General features: G+C 38.6%; 1 protein-coding gene across 1 annotated transcript in view; it reads left to right on the top strand.

Moving 5' to 3' along the window:
• Window positions 1-1,187: 1,187 nt before the first annotated feature.
• drd2a (dopamine receptor D2a) overlaps window positions 1,188-14,410 on the top strand; it is a 47,135-nt gene continuing 33,912 nt past the window's right edge. Inside the window, exon 1 of the mRNA XM_034867729.1 lies at window positions 1,188-1,580. The gene's annotated coding sequence lies outside the window, so the exon portion shown is untranslated. The remainder of the gene's footprint in view (window positions 1,581-14,410) is intronic.

Raw genomic sequence — 14,410 nt, 5'->3', positions numbered from 1 at the left:
TCCATGAGTTCCATGAAAATAATGACTTACACTCTACAGTGTTACAGTTGTGACACAAATAACTCTAGCTCTAAAATAATGTGATGTGGAATGAGGATCATCACTATAACCAGACTGCTTTCCAGGAGGATGCAGACACAACAAACCCAAAACAGACAGCCCCAAAGCTACAAAATGAGATATGTGCACAGCACTTGAAAATGCCTTGTGCTATTTATGACATACTTCATACAAAAAAAAGGATTTGTCGCATGTTCATGTATCTGTTTCCAAATACCTGTTGTGTAGTCGAGGGCAATCCCATTTATACTCAGACTATAAGGCAACAAGGTCAGAAATTAGTAATCAAATCCTGGTTTGTAATTACACTTACATGCACAGACAGGGGCAGTTTGTGTTGGATGCATCTCAAATCTACACGTCGAAATAAATCTCAAGGATGTGATGAGGAATTTGTGTTACATTGTTTCTCAATGGTTATCCTCAGGTCATAGAATAATGCAGCTTTTCCATCTTTTCAGCTAGTTAAATATCCGCAAAACAGTCCATGTGTAAACTGGCCCCTTTTTATATATGGCAGCCAGAATGAAAGCCAGGAGAGTTCTGAGGTGTCAGATATTGAATGACAACAGGGGGGTAAGTAATGGATAAAATACACGATTTAATATATAATAATAATAATACTAATAACAACACTAATAACGATAATAATAATGTCAATGATGATAATAATAATTATTTATTATTATTGACAAACGTACAGACAGATTTGTGTTAATTAGTCTTTAAGTATATGGGTCCAAATGCAGTGTTAACCACAGTCCACTTATTTCTTTACTTCCACCCCCCCCCCCCCCCCCCCCTTACCATTTTCCTCCCCTTGCACTAACGCAAGTCTATCACATTAAATATGTGTGGTCGTTATCAGCAAACTATTTCTCTTCCAAATCTCGTCCGCTTTGCCATAAGAGGATGAAATACTTTACATTCACATGTGTACATTTTTAACATTGCTTACTAATTGCCAAAACACGCAGCTCGTGGGGCAAAGTGAAGACTGCAGTTCGGAAAATATAAGACAAACTAACATACAATCTCCCCCATCCGGGTGACAGTAAAGGAAATGTACGTACCCTCAGGTTGTGAACAGATGTAACCCCGCCTTGATTTTGCAGACTTCTTCACAGTCGCCGCGTATCCTGCCTCCGTCAGTGCCGAAGGTAACTCCGTGCGTAAAGCTCCTGGACAACAGACGGACATCGTACAGTTTCAACCTCTTCTTCTCTTCTCTGAAGACCGAAACCGAATAAAATCAGTCCTCGGCGTTTCAAGAAACAGTTAATGATTTAAAGCAGTTATTTTTTAATTTTTTTTTAAAATATGTATTTTGTGGCTCTCACCAGTGCAGTTTTTCCCAACAGCCAATGCCTCGCACCCAAGACGCTGCACTGACTCGGTTAAATTATAAAGAGTAAACAATGTGCAAAGCAAATGAAGGATACAAGCTAACTGTGGATGCTCTTGGATTTAACAGCCGGTGCCTGTAAAAACAAAGATTCAGTTAAACTTATGGCGTGAAGGTAAGGCAATTATTTTCATTGTGTGATTTCTACCGAACTTGTCAAAAACACAAGATAATCTATCTATTCTGTCAGTCTAGCACTAAATACGCCCTATTCGTGTTTTTATCCAGCAGGGATCAGTGGTCCAGTCAAGCCTAATTAATGAGAGCTTCGGGGGATGCAAAGTGATTTATTGGCTGTGTTACATGTTAACTTTCAAGGTGAATTTGCTGTTGTCAGACAATTTTTCGCTTCACCTCAACGCTCATTACTTGTTTATTTTCAAACGAACACTTTGTGTCCATTTCTGAATGAGTGAGTGAGTTAGTGTGAGTGAGTGTGAGCGCGTAAATGCGTGCGTTTACGCGTTCACACTCACTCATTGTTCTAACATTGTAGGCGTATGTGTGACACACATCTTTACATTTTAGGAAGGATTTATTTGCACAGCAGGTCGGTTGTTTACAGTATGGATCCGGATTGGCTTTAACTGAAACTGCAAATATTTGCTCTGCGCTGTAATCCATCCTAGAAAAAGTGCTCTAAAAGCTGTAATTTATTTCTCCCACTGTGGCAGTGTCCCTATGTCAATCTTTCCTTTCCATTCCACGGAGCGCTGATTTCAGATCTGGATGTGCGTTCCAGTTTGTAATTAGTGCTGGGTTCTTCAGAAGCAGCGTGTCCTCGAGATAACGTTCCGTGCAGGGCAGGTGACTGCTGGTCTGGCTGCTCAGCCCGTCCTATATCCTACCAAGCCTCGCTGAGCAGCCTTCACAAGTTAACAACAGGCGAAATTAATGAGGGGGGAAGAACGGGGGGCATGGGCAGCTCCCCTGTTAAACGTGTGTGGGCTAACAGTGTGGCTGTGATACTGAGTGTATAGTGACCTTTTCAAGATTTATGTATTTCAATTGCTTATCTATAGCATGATATTGCTGCGCGGTTATTTTCTGTTGAAATACGTAATTGTTCCCTTCACACTTTGCCGCAGGTTTACAGTATTTTAGTGTGTTTTTTCGTTGGGATCATTATGCCTAGTTTTGCCATTTCCCAAATTCAGTGACATGTTGTGGCAGCAAACGGTGATCATGACAAAGCTGATATTGACATCCAGCTATAGTCACGTTTCAATTAGTCAGCAATGACTGAAGAAAAAAAAGAAAACAAAGGAAACTAAATCTGTCTAAATATGAGCAACTCCTTCATAAAAAACTGATAACTCAGTTAGAAAATATAAACACTGCTAGGATATGTGGTCAGCAGCTGTGCTGTAAGTCGACAGGTGCGGATCTTTGGATAGCTGAACCCTGGTCATAACACCTGGTCTCCAAATTGGAACTGTCAATAAAAAGGACACTGCCAGGTTTTATTGGACAGGGGAAAGTTGGTTATGTCAACTCCACTTAGACAGAGATAACAATTTTAATCCTTTTTGATAGAGGAAAGTGAACATCTCATCCCAAGGGAAAGCATCTTTAGTTAAATACCAAGATATCTGCTGAGACTGGATGTTGTGTCTATTCCCTGTCTTTGCAGTGACAGTGAAACATTGTTCATCCATATGGAGTCTACATCTTCCTGTCTCTGATCTGTCACACCTCATTGTGAGGGAAACTGCAGTGCTTGTGAAGTCTAGCTGTTTGACTCAGGCAGTTGTATTGAATTGAATCCCCTGGATGCTTCCAGATAACTGTCAATTTAAAAACTGACATTTTTCCATAACACAATTTATTGGGATTAATAGAAGAAAGACTCTGCTATTGCTTTACATTGTGAGAGATTGGCATGCATGATGATATTTACATCAATGTGGTTTACAGTCTTTGACAGTAAAATTGTTATAAGGTTTAAAGCCAAATGACTCGATACAGCTGGTCAGTCAATAGTAAAATTTAAATCAGGGGTGTCAAACAGATGGCCCGTGGGCCAGAATCGGCCCGCCGAAGGATCCAACCAGGCCCACAAGATGACTTTGCAAAGTGTGAAAATGGCTGAGCAGTAATTAATTCTAATTCCAAATTTACCCCTTTAATCTCAGTTATTTTTTGCATTAATCTTAGAAATTCTGAGTTTTTTTTTACCAGAATATTACCTCTCTCTCCCGGGTCCGTACCATACAACGGCCTTAAAACGCATAGCAAAAGTAACTTGCATTTGCCAACATCAAGCTTAATAAAGTTTAAGATCTTTCTGGAGTGGTTTACTGGTCTGGCCCAATTGAGATCAAATTAGGGGTATGTGGCTCTTGAACTAAAATCAGTTTGACACCCCTGGTTTAAATGAATCATACTGCTCTTAAGACGGATGACATGTATTCAACAAAACGCAAATGCCATGCTGCACTACAATTATAAGCCCAACGTCAAACTCAGATGCTCCTCAAAAGAAAGCACTTCTCCGTATGTGCTGGACTGAAGTGAAACCATTAGACTCAAATACCAAATTGTTTTAAATTGAACCTGTAACTTTGGTTTTACACAAACAAAACATTAAACAATGTAATTTAATTTTGTTCTCTTTAGAGAAAACAATGATGCATTATTTATTTTGTTTTGGGGGGGGGGGGACTCTGAAAGTTAAGTATAATGAAGTTCTACATGCCTTAATGCAAGTGAATGCTTATAAATGAATGTCTCGATTACTTTGATACTTAGAAGATCATTTGTGATGATTTCAGAAAAGTGAAACCATTGAACCGCCAAGGTCCGCAAACACCTTCTTATCATGCATCAAGCACAGAAAACACAGCTCTTCCAGTTCCAGCAGACCCAGAATGTTAAATAACGGTAGATGTTTCCTGAGGTCATGTCAATGAGCAGAAGAGAGAAATAAGAGGGAAAAAAGAGGGAACACTGTTTGGACCTGAATAAACAAAAAAGGCAAAGGAATGGACACAAGAGCTTCCTTGACCTTTGCATTTGGTTCTGTCTGAAACATAAGTGAGCTAAGATGAAATAGTTTACCTTTTCGGCAGATCCTAAAGCAATAAATGGAAACTCAAAATGGCGGTGTAAACATAGACTCCTCTAATAAGCGGTGGAATTCTTGTAATTCTCTTGTATCTCAATTCTTGTATATTGCAGCTCCTCCTGGATGTCTTACAGAATGTGTGCGGCAGGCATGTGGCTCAGCACCCCCATGTTTTAACAGTAAATCATTTAATTGTATTGGATGTCTGTGAATGTATCCAACTGGCCTACATTCTCTCTTTTCTGAAACCCACTTCTCAGCATGTCAAACATGTCAACACTCTTGGGACTAGCACCATCACTGAAAGGATGGAGGAGCCAATTAGGTGTTGAAACCAATGTAAGATCCATCAGGATCCGAACGAGCTCCAAGGTTACAGTTAAATGCTGAGAAGGTAATGTCGGCAGGTTGGTCTTGCTGTGCATTAATGGTGTGTCCATGATATATATTCATGCATATGTACCGTATATAAACAGTATGGTGCATGGTGTGTAGTGAAACACTAAATGCGTATGTGGCCTCTGTATTTTGTTGCAATGAATTACAGAATAAACAAGGCAAGATTTAAACACACACAGACAAAATAAGCTTCTGGCAATTCAATAATCAGACAATTTGAAACAGTCCATTACACTCCAGTGTGCCTAACACATTACAAATCATAATAAGGTCCATTTCACTCTATTATTAAAAACAATAATCAAAATACATGAAAATAGTTTGTTTTCATCCAGTATTTTTGGTCCTCAAACTCAGGGATGGGGCCAGCTTGCTAAGGGGCCTGGTTAACCCTTGGATCAAGTAGAACAATATTCTATGTGTTTTGAAATAACTGGCTGGAACGTTTGTGCATTAAAAACATATTGATTACATGTACAGTATGCAAAACATGGCCTGGATGGGTCTACTGCATTACGCTGGATTAGGAAATGATGTTAGAGACTCTATCTCTGTCACAACAAGGTTAATGGCCAAGAGCTTATTTAATAATTGCCTGTGTTTGTGAGTACTAAGGGTGGGTGGTGGTGCTGGAGTGGGTTTGTATGAGGGGCCCAATTTGGAAAAATTGCTTATGGCTGGCCTACAGTCAACCACTAATCACAACGCTAAATTTAAAACAGTACTTAACTAATTGGCTGTGAATACCAAAATGTATAATCTGTCATGAATGACAGATGTAAATTAATCTGTAATTTCAATCAGGAGAAACATGTTTGCAGAAATGCAAATAAGGTTCATTGTACAGCTCAATAAAATATACAAAGTCTTTGGCAATTAGACTCCATGGCTATACGAATATTATGTATTAATATATATGTATAGGGGTAGAGAACCATCAGACCACATGTGTTTTTTCCATAGTGGATTTTTGCCATGAATTCTAACCTTATGTTAAAAAAAGAATCTCACTTCCATTTTTAGTTGTGTTCTAGTAGAGATTGATTGCATTCCCTGAACATATATGTTTTCTCAATTGTTTTAAATTGAGATTAAAAACAACATTTGTTAATAGATTATGAGGTACAATTTTATTTCAGAATTGTTTTTAAAACCACAAATAACTCACAAGTCAGTTTGACCTGAGGGATATGAGAGGGTCCAGGAAGTGAAGACAGTACAAGGGTTAAGAGTGAGGTCTAGTTGCAGATATGCAACACTTATACACAGCATGATAAAATACACATTTATTTAGATAACAGCTGAATTCATTTAGGAGTGCATCGATAAAAAGTTAGGTCTTCCTGAAAGAACTTACGCTGAGCTACATTTGTAAACATGGTGTACAGCAATGGCTCAAGACAGCCAACAGTTTTAACAACTGAGTAGCTTCTGTTGGAGTCCAGCGTGTGAAGCTGGAGGTGAAAAAAAGTTTATTTAAATGTGGCCTGATTGGTTCAGCTGTGTCGCACAGCAAGGAAACCATTTTTTTTTGTGACTGTGGTAAGGTGTATGGTGAAAACGTGGTTAGGTGTATTGTGAGAAAGTGTTGTCATTACGTGGTAAGACAAAAAGAATAACTGTTATTTTGTATGATTAGTTTTGTTTTTTATTTAAGATAAACGGATTGTCATATCTAACTTTAACTTTGAACTCTTGGACAATATGTTAATAATACACCAATGTGCTAATTACTGACCAAACAAAGGAACTAATGTGGGCCAACCGTTTTCAATTAAACCTGTTAGTTAAATAAATGAGCAGAGCCATAACATTTTATTTTTTTCATTAATAACTAATCATCAATGATATTAAACGCTGCTTTAAAATGAAGGAAGACAGCGCCCACTATTTTCTTTTCTTACGTTTTTTCTCCACCATTAAGCATTCATTTGAGGTGTACAAACTCTGTATTTTTCCAAAAATACAAATTCATTACACATTACATATGCAAATACACAAAGTTGCTAAAGTGACTGTCTCGTCATTAAAAGCAGACCAAAATAATGCATGAACATGATATAATATAATAATAATAGTAATGTATACTTTATTAATCCTGCAAGGGGAAATTACAGTGTTTCATACTCTGTTGTTATTACACACATTACACACAGACTAGAAATACACACACATGCTCTGTACCTATACATGTACAACATCTAACTCTCTGCTAGCCAGATGCATCTTTACATAGGCAAGTTTTAATTTGAAAAACATCCCATTGATCTTGGTCTCTTGAAGGATGAGCAACAGGCAGTCAAAACTTGGTGTGCGGAAATAAACAGGGAACCTTTCCATGGCTCTCTATCTCACGCAAGACACAAACACAACATATCCCCTGAGAGGTGTGAAAATGCTTTAGCTACATTTACGTTGTATTGTCAGAGGATATCAGGCACCCTATTGTACAACCACATATGTGTGCATGAATGCACATTCCATACAGACACACAATAAATGTCGCTGGACACAGACTATCCTAATTGGTTGTGGCTCCTGTAGAGCTTGATAAAATACTACAGCTTAAAAACTACTTACACTCCCATAAGGGGATCTGGACCAATGGGGTGACGGACAATGTGCAGCGATTGACAGGGTGACTGTTGGAACAAAGGCTGAAGTAATGAGGATTAATGGCAAAAGAAGAAACAAAGAACAGGCTTTCCTTGGAGGAATCCCAATTATCTTGATGTGTAGAGTGTTTGCTGTGAATATCCTGAAATGGAAATATGTGGTCTGTTCAAGTGTCTCCTTGTAAACCTTTAATTAGTAGCAGTAGTTCCAGATCTCTCCAACTCCAGCGGATGGTGTCTGACCCTTAAGGTGTGAAAAGAAAAATAATTTGCTCACAAGGTCTTACCTAATTAAACTAACTTAACTCAACTTAACTTACCCATTTTTTTTCAACCTCGTGTCAAGTGCCAAATGAAAGCTGGGGTTGTACTAAACAGCCTTTCAGTGGCAGCTTCCTTGACATTTTCCTCAAGAGTCTGGGAGTCTTTTGTTTGGTGAACAAAGCAAGCATGTATCCTCCAGTCTGTATGACCTTTTGGTCTTAGCTTTGATACATTATTGTCCGAATACTTTATCAGCAACTGCTAATCTCTGAAAATAGCAAAGCCTGCAGACACCACAGCTTTGAAAATTTGGCAGCAAGGTTTTTAATAGATGAAACCAGCGGGTAATACTTTATTTCATAGTCATTATTATGCTGTGCTCATAATGTTGGCATACTATTATGTATGATAAAATAGTGTGTACAAAATTATTTACACTGCTGGTAAAGGAATTCATCAAGCACCAAGCATCTTGATATCAGGGACAGTTACAGGATCCATTTTATAAGAATACAGCCAAGATATTCTGATTAGAAATATAGTGAATATTGGATAGGATGGAACAACACAATGTAATTCCCCAAAATAAAACAACACATTAATTATTAATTTCACTTGAGGGGCACATGTAAGGGCAATCATATCAATCACAGCCTGTTCCTCCCTTCTTGCCCTGCCCCTGCTTGATGAGTTCCTCAAAATAAGTGGTTGCAATACAAATGTTCTTACAGTATGTCTTATATTTGTAGTCTGTTTGTGGTGCTTGCCAATTTTGTACTGCTTAATTCATGGACATTTTTCTATCAACTCCACCCACCCCCTATGTAATCATGTAAATAAAAATTAAACACAAAAAAAGCTGGGAATACTGGATTTAAGAGGATTCTTTGCCGATTATTTTCAACTGTACAGAGATGGAACAGATCTCAGCAGACCTCCATGATGAGTTTTGAGTAATCTGGCGGATCTCGGCGGACCTTGTCTGCTCGGAGCAACGTGCACTGCAACCGTTTAAACACACTGCCCACGTATGACACAGAGCTGGATTTAAAGTTAACAAATATAACCTTAGCAAAATATCTCTAACCTTCTAACCCTGTAAGGTGGCCATTAACATGACTCCAGTGGGATGCTCATGTTGCTCTGGGTCTGCAATCGTATGCAAAGGAAATGTTATTAAAACCCAGTTGTGGACTCTTTACACTGCTACCGTTTTTTTTAATATACTATACTGTAGGTCTGCATCCGCATAATGTGCAATGGACAGGTGAAAAACTTACAAATTAAGTATACAGTATCTTGTATTTTGCAGAAAGAAGTGTACTGGCAGGTTTAAGAACCGTCTAGTTAAGGGTATTAGGGCCAATCTCATTCAGCAATTTAACATGATTACAAATAGCTTATTCAATACCAATCACTTGAGCATTTTAGAGAAAGCGCCTACATAATAGACCCTGCAAAACTGCTACTTTTTAAAAGTACCTTGCAATTTAACTGGCAGCATAAATTGCTTACAATCTTTTACATGCAATCCACCACTCAAAAACAGCAATTGAATATTTCTTGCCTGAGAAATTGTGGATCAAGTACCCTTATCTCTTTCAAATACCTGGTAAAAGTGACAAACACAAGACAACATTCCGGTTTCTGTTGTCACTAGCAATCCATCTGACCGGGTAACCTGCAGACTCAATTGTTGCATCTCGTCCTACTGTGGTCTTTTGAATTCTTGTTGCAGAACTGGTGGAACAGCTGCTCAAAATATGATTTTAACAAGTTCCAAATCCTATTTTCACATAGAAAAGGAGTGACATGTTTTCACAAGTCTTAGTAGCTTGTAGAATGCTGTAAAAGGCCATTTGCATGTGTAATGTAGTGATACCGATGCAAGTTCTGATGAGAATGTTTGTACTTTCATGGAAAGGAGGATATTGCGGGCTGCTATTTTTAATAATTCACTAACCACTGATATTAATTTGGGTCATACTTTCCTTCCTTTTCATTTAAATGAAGCCCTGTGTGGCCACAATTATATAATTTAAGCAGACAGCTTTGCTTTAAATATCTCAGCTGGCCAAATTTTTCTTAAAGGTCAAGAAAAGCAACCAAATAATGCAACATTTTCACTTAGAGTTTATAGGGACTGAAGGCTTGGAAGTTTGGTCATGTGACAGTAATCTCTTATTTCACAGACAATGCTGCGGCGTGCTCACAATTTAGCAGGAAACGAGTTAAAACTGACTGTATCTCTGTACCAAACTCAGAAGAGGGAGAATGTGATAACAGAAAGACCCAGGTACAGGTATCACCAATGCAAAAAATCTACCTCCTACACTGCATCTCTGGTCGCACCATAGCCAACAGCACCATCCAGCTCAGTGTGGTGATATGCATGATCATAAACTGCCTGAGATGACTGTGCAGTGAGCTTAGACATGGGGACCAAACAGGAAAAACCCAGTTTTTACCTCACTGTTATTTTTCTCAACAACATAATGTGTTGATTTTTCTACAGCACAATTGTTGCCGAGGTACAGTGGAGGCCAACAGTAGCAATGGATTTACCAGATCATCTCTGACATTTGTTGAGAAGGAAACATGTGTCAGGTTATGCAGGGTCAATGTGTGTGTTATTTTGCCTGTAATGGAAAATCAGCCAGTGGTGTGTGTATGTGCGTGTGGTATGTGTGTGTGGTATGTGTACTTGGGTTTGGCCTCACCAGAGACAAGACTGGTTGTTAGGTTGGAGCTTCCCTACAACTTAATGAGGTAGATGGAGGCTTGTTACCAACCTCCCTCTCCTCTCATCTCCTTCCAGTGGGTTCCACCATTTTTACCCTCATGGTCTGATTTGAGAAGGTAATGGCTGAAATCATCGCTACAATAACCTTTATGTCCAACTCTATCAATAACATTGATGCATATGTGGAATTTGTACCCAGAGGGTTTTTTGTCTTTGTGGATTGTGCAATAGTGAATTTAATTCAGCCCATTATATCCGTCTTCCTTTCTCTCAATGGGACTTGAGTTTTCCTGGATGGTCTTCAATATTTCTTTTGTCCTCATCTTTTTTCTGACAGCATATCCACGGTGAGAAGTCCCTTGTCAGTGGTAAACTTTGTACAGATTTTCCGGTGATACAGGTTATTGCATACGACAGTCAAATAAATAACTGAGTGGTCCCTGTTGTACTTGTTTAGAAGTCAAGTCAGGAGGTTCAGCATCTTGGCACAACAAATTGTTGTCTTTTTGTTGTTGTTGCAAACTGCCTGAAAGGTTGATGTGATTTATAATCATCGTTACAAACACTTTCTTTAATTTGCAACTCTTTTACTATTGTAGTTGTTTTATGAAGATAATAGTTTACCACTGAGAGCACAACCGATTTGGGCTGCAAGAGTGCCTTTTTATGTTTAGGAAATAGCAATTTACAGTATATTTTTTTTGAATCATTCACCATCTTTACCTTTTTTTTAATAATAACAATTTATTGCCATATCTCAGAAGGGGGCCAAATCAAACAGAGTGCACCTTTAGGAAGGATTTTACAACATTTCGTAATCGTAAGTGTAGAGAGAAAGGAGGCATAATTGCAGCGCCAAGAAAATGACACTAATTGCTATACTCTAAATGAGCAGGTTTATTTTCAGCTCGGTAAAAGTCATAGCAGCTACCACCTACACAGCCAGCCTGCAAAAAGCGGCTTCAGGAATTGTGATGAGTGGCCTCTTCCCTCTTACAGCAGCAAAAGGGAGCTATTTTACGAGAAAGGTAATTCACTTGATAGTCATTGACTTAGCCAGCATCAATGATTTTGACCTGGCATCTAAAAGGGAATGTAGCAGATAGGGAACTAATTAGGATGAAGGCTATCGCTGGGTAGAATCAAACACTTTGGCAGTATTGACCAAGTGGTATCAGCTTGAGGTTTTGCGTCCCCTTTGCATAGGCTGATACCAGGATTAGGATACATTTTTACGTTGCATTAGAACTGCACGGGCGTATTACCTTATTACACTTCTATGAGGAAAAACAGTGTAAATAATTGACAACATAAATTTAGAAAAGAAAATTACCCTAACATATTACCCACATAAATTTGATAATTGAATCCAACATTAGTACATACTTATAGAAAATTGCTCATTGAAACATATTTCATATTGTCATTAGAGCGTTTCAAACAATGCCCAAGAATGTGAAAGGAACATTGAGAAAATATGGCAAAACAACATTAATGGGATGAATTGTGTATTGTAGAGCGGTAATGAAGGTACTGTCGTAAATGGGGTGTTTCTGTTGCATGCACATGCAGGATGTGTTGTTTGTGCATGTGTGTGTGTTTTAGGGTGTTTAACAATCAAATTTCAAGCCTCTAGAATAGCAGTGATTCAATACAAATTGTTTGGTTTATAGCAAGGTTTAATAAAATGATGACTGCATCGCTGCTGCATGATTGGATGAGATTAGCACTCGACAGCAACAAGAAACAGGCCTGATTGTTATTGTTTTTCTGCCTGATGCCAGTTCAGAGACCATTCAGTATGGTATGGTAGATGCAATTACAATTGCAAATTGCAGTTGCTGTGTATGAAGCAGCCTTAATAAACTTAAATTATGTGGTGTACAATAATAATATAGTTTAAAGTAAAGCAGAACAAGAACAATTTGTGTATTTGTGGGGAAAATATAAAGTTATTATGTTGACACAATTTTTTAAATAGATGTTCACAATTACTGGGTAATGTCATGCCTATTTTGTTCCTCCATAACTACATTTTTGTACCTCCAAATTATTTTATAAGTGCTCCGTTATTACAAAAAAATTACAACATAATTTGCTGGCTTCATTATCAAACAATAACATAGCAGCCAATACACTATAACAATCTACACCTATATATTCATCAAAGCATTCTCATGAATGGGATTGTATGATATTGTAAGAAATACACGGAATATATTATAGTGCATTGCTTTTTGTAGCTTAATTTACATTACAAAGGGTTCATGAAAACAGGCTAGTATTCATATTCATAATATAAAAACAGTAAGTAATACCCATATTTACAAATTAGAAGATTCAATTTCTGTAAGTACCATAACTTTGGATACTTCTTCTTGGAATGACATTCTTCACTTTATCTGATGAAGAAAGAAAGTATAGCCAAACCCTATGGAAGACGTGTAGTTACTGGGTACAAGACAAATACCCCCCACTTTAGCTTCTTATCTGTTTTTGTTGGCCATGGTGCTTCCAATCTGCAGAGAAAAGCCGTTTATACTACTGTGGAAGTCCTGAATAGCCTGATAATGCCTCCTGTTTTCATAGATCAGTGCTGGGGTCCCGTGGAAATAAGAGGATGTGGTTGCATGTGAGACTAAGGAATTGTGGGTAGAAAGTGAGGTCAGACTATTTTAAGATATCATCCAGGACAGAGTCGACTGCTCAAAAGTCAGAGGTTTGCTGATGATAGATTAATACAAGGTTGCTGCTACTCTTTATCCAGCTGTAGTAATATAAAGCCTTCACATGAATATGAAAATTCACGCATGAAAAGCTCCCAGTGTAAAATCTCAGTGAGTGTGACAAAAGAGCAACATTTTATAGTTATACATGGATGCATTGTGATCCATCAGTTAAAGGACCGGCTGCGCCCAGTGACTGCATGCAGCTTCCTAAAGATCTTATCCTAAAGTTAAAGTAGCTTTGTGTTTGTTTCAACTTCAATCATCTTGGTTTTCCTAGTTACCGTTGCTATGCCAAGAAACCTTCCATTCTGGGACAGGACATGTGCGGTTGTCACAGTGTCCACCTTAGTTGTGTATGTTCCTGCTCATTCTGCTTCTCTGGCGCTTTCTTTGCCACCTTTCCACTTTCCTGGACCCCTTTAGCGTCATTCTTTAAAAATTCACCTGATGCCCTCAGACTATTATCCTTTCATCCCAGATCCTGCCACTCCCAATCCCCTGATTCCCTTCATCTAAGCTCTCCAAATAGTGCTCACCGCAGAGTTAAATGGGCGGTACATGCAGTACTTTTTCCAGAATCTTTTCTACAGTCAGTGGCATTTTCTTTCATGTGCCTAATGTTTGTGTGAGCTCTGTTGCTGTAGCTTGGTGCCCTCTTTGTATGTACAATTTGGTTGGCTACTGAGTCTGGTGTTTTAGAGGAACCTATGGGTATGCTTCTGTGGCTGGCACTTACTTTGTCCATCTTGTAGTTGGAACTTTGAAGACCGAGCAGTGCTTTGTCTGGCTGTAGGCCTTGTGTTTGGCACTTGGGATGAGCTCTTGTGTGAGCTCCTTTTGAGCTCAACATTTTGATGTGTACCATCTCAGAGGTTGTCAACCTCAGCAGCCAGTTGACAGGAAGCGTCAATAGCTCGATTTAGCTCAGTTTAGCCATCCAGGCTATCAAAAGCTAGTCTGTGTGTTGTTTCTGTCTTCCTTATTCTACAGCTGGCGAGCACCGTGCATTAATCTTTTGGTTTTGCACCTTCAACACCTCCACAGCACAAATGCCACACAAGAATACATTACTTTAATTGCTGATCTACCCACTCCACTGTAGTTGACCTTGATTTAATAAACACAACT

This window comes from Etheostoma cragini, chromosome 3 (genome assembly GCF_013103735.1).
Source record: "Etheostoma cragini isolate CJK2018 chromosome 3, CSU_Ecrag_1.0, whole genome shotgun sequence".
NCBI classification, from domain to species: Eukaryota; Metazoa; Chordata; class Actinopteri; order Perciformes; family Percidae; genus Etheostoma; species Etheostoma cragini.
Note: the sequence above shows the minus strand (reverse complement) of the source record. Positions and strands in the feature narration are given on the sequence as shown.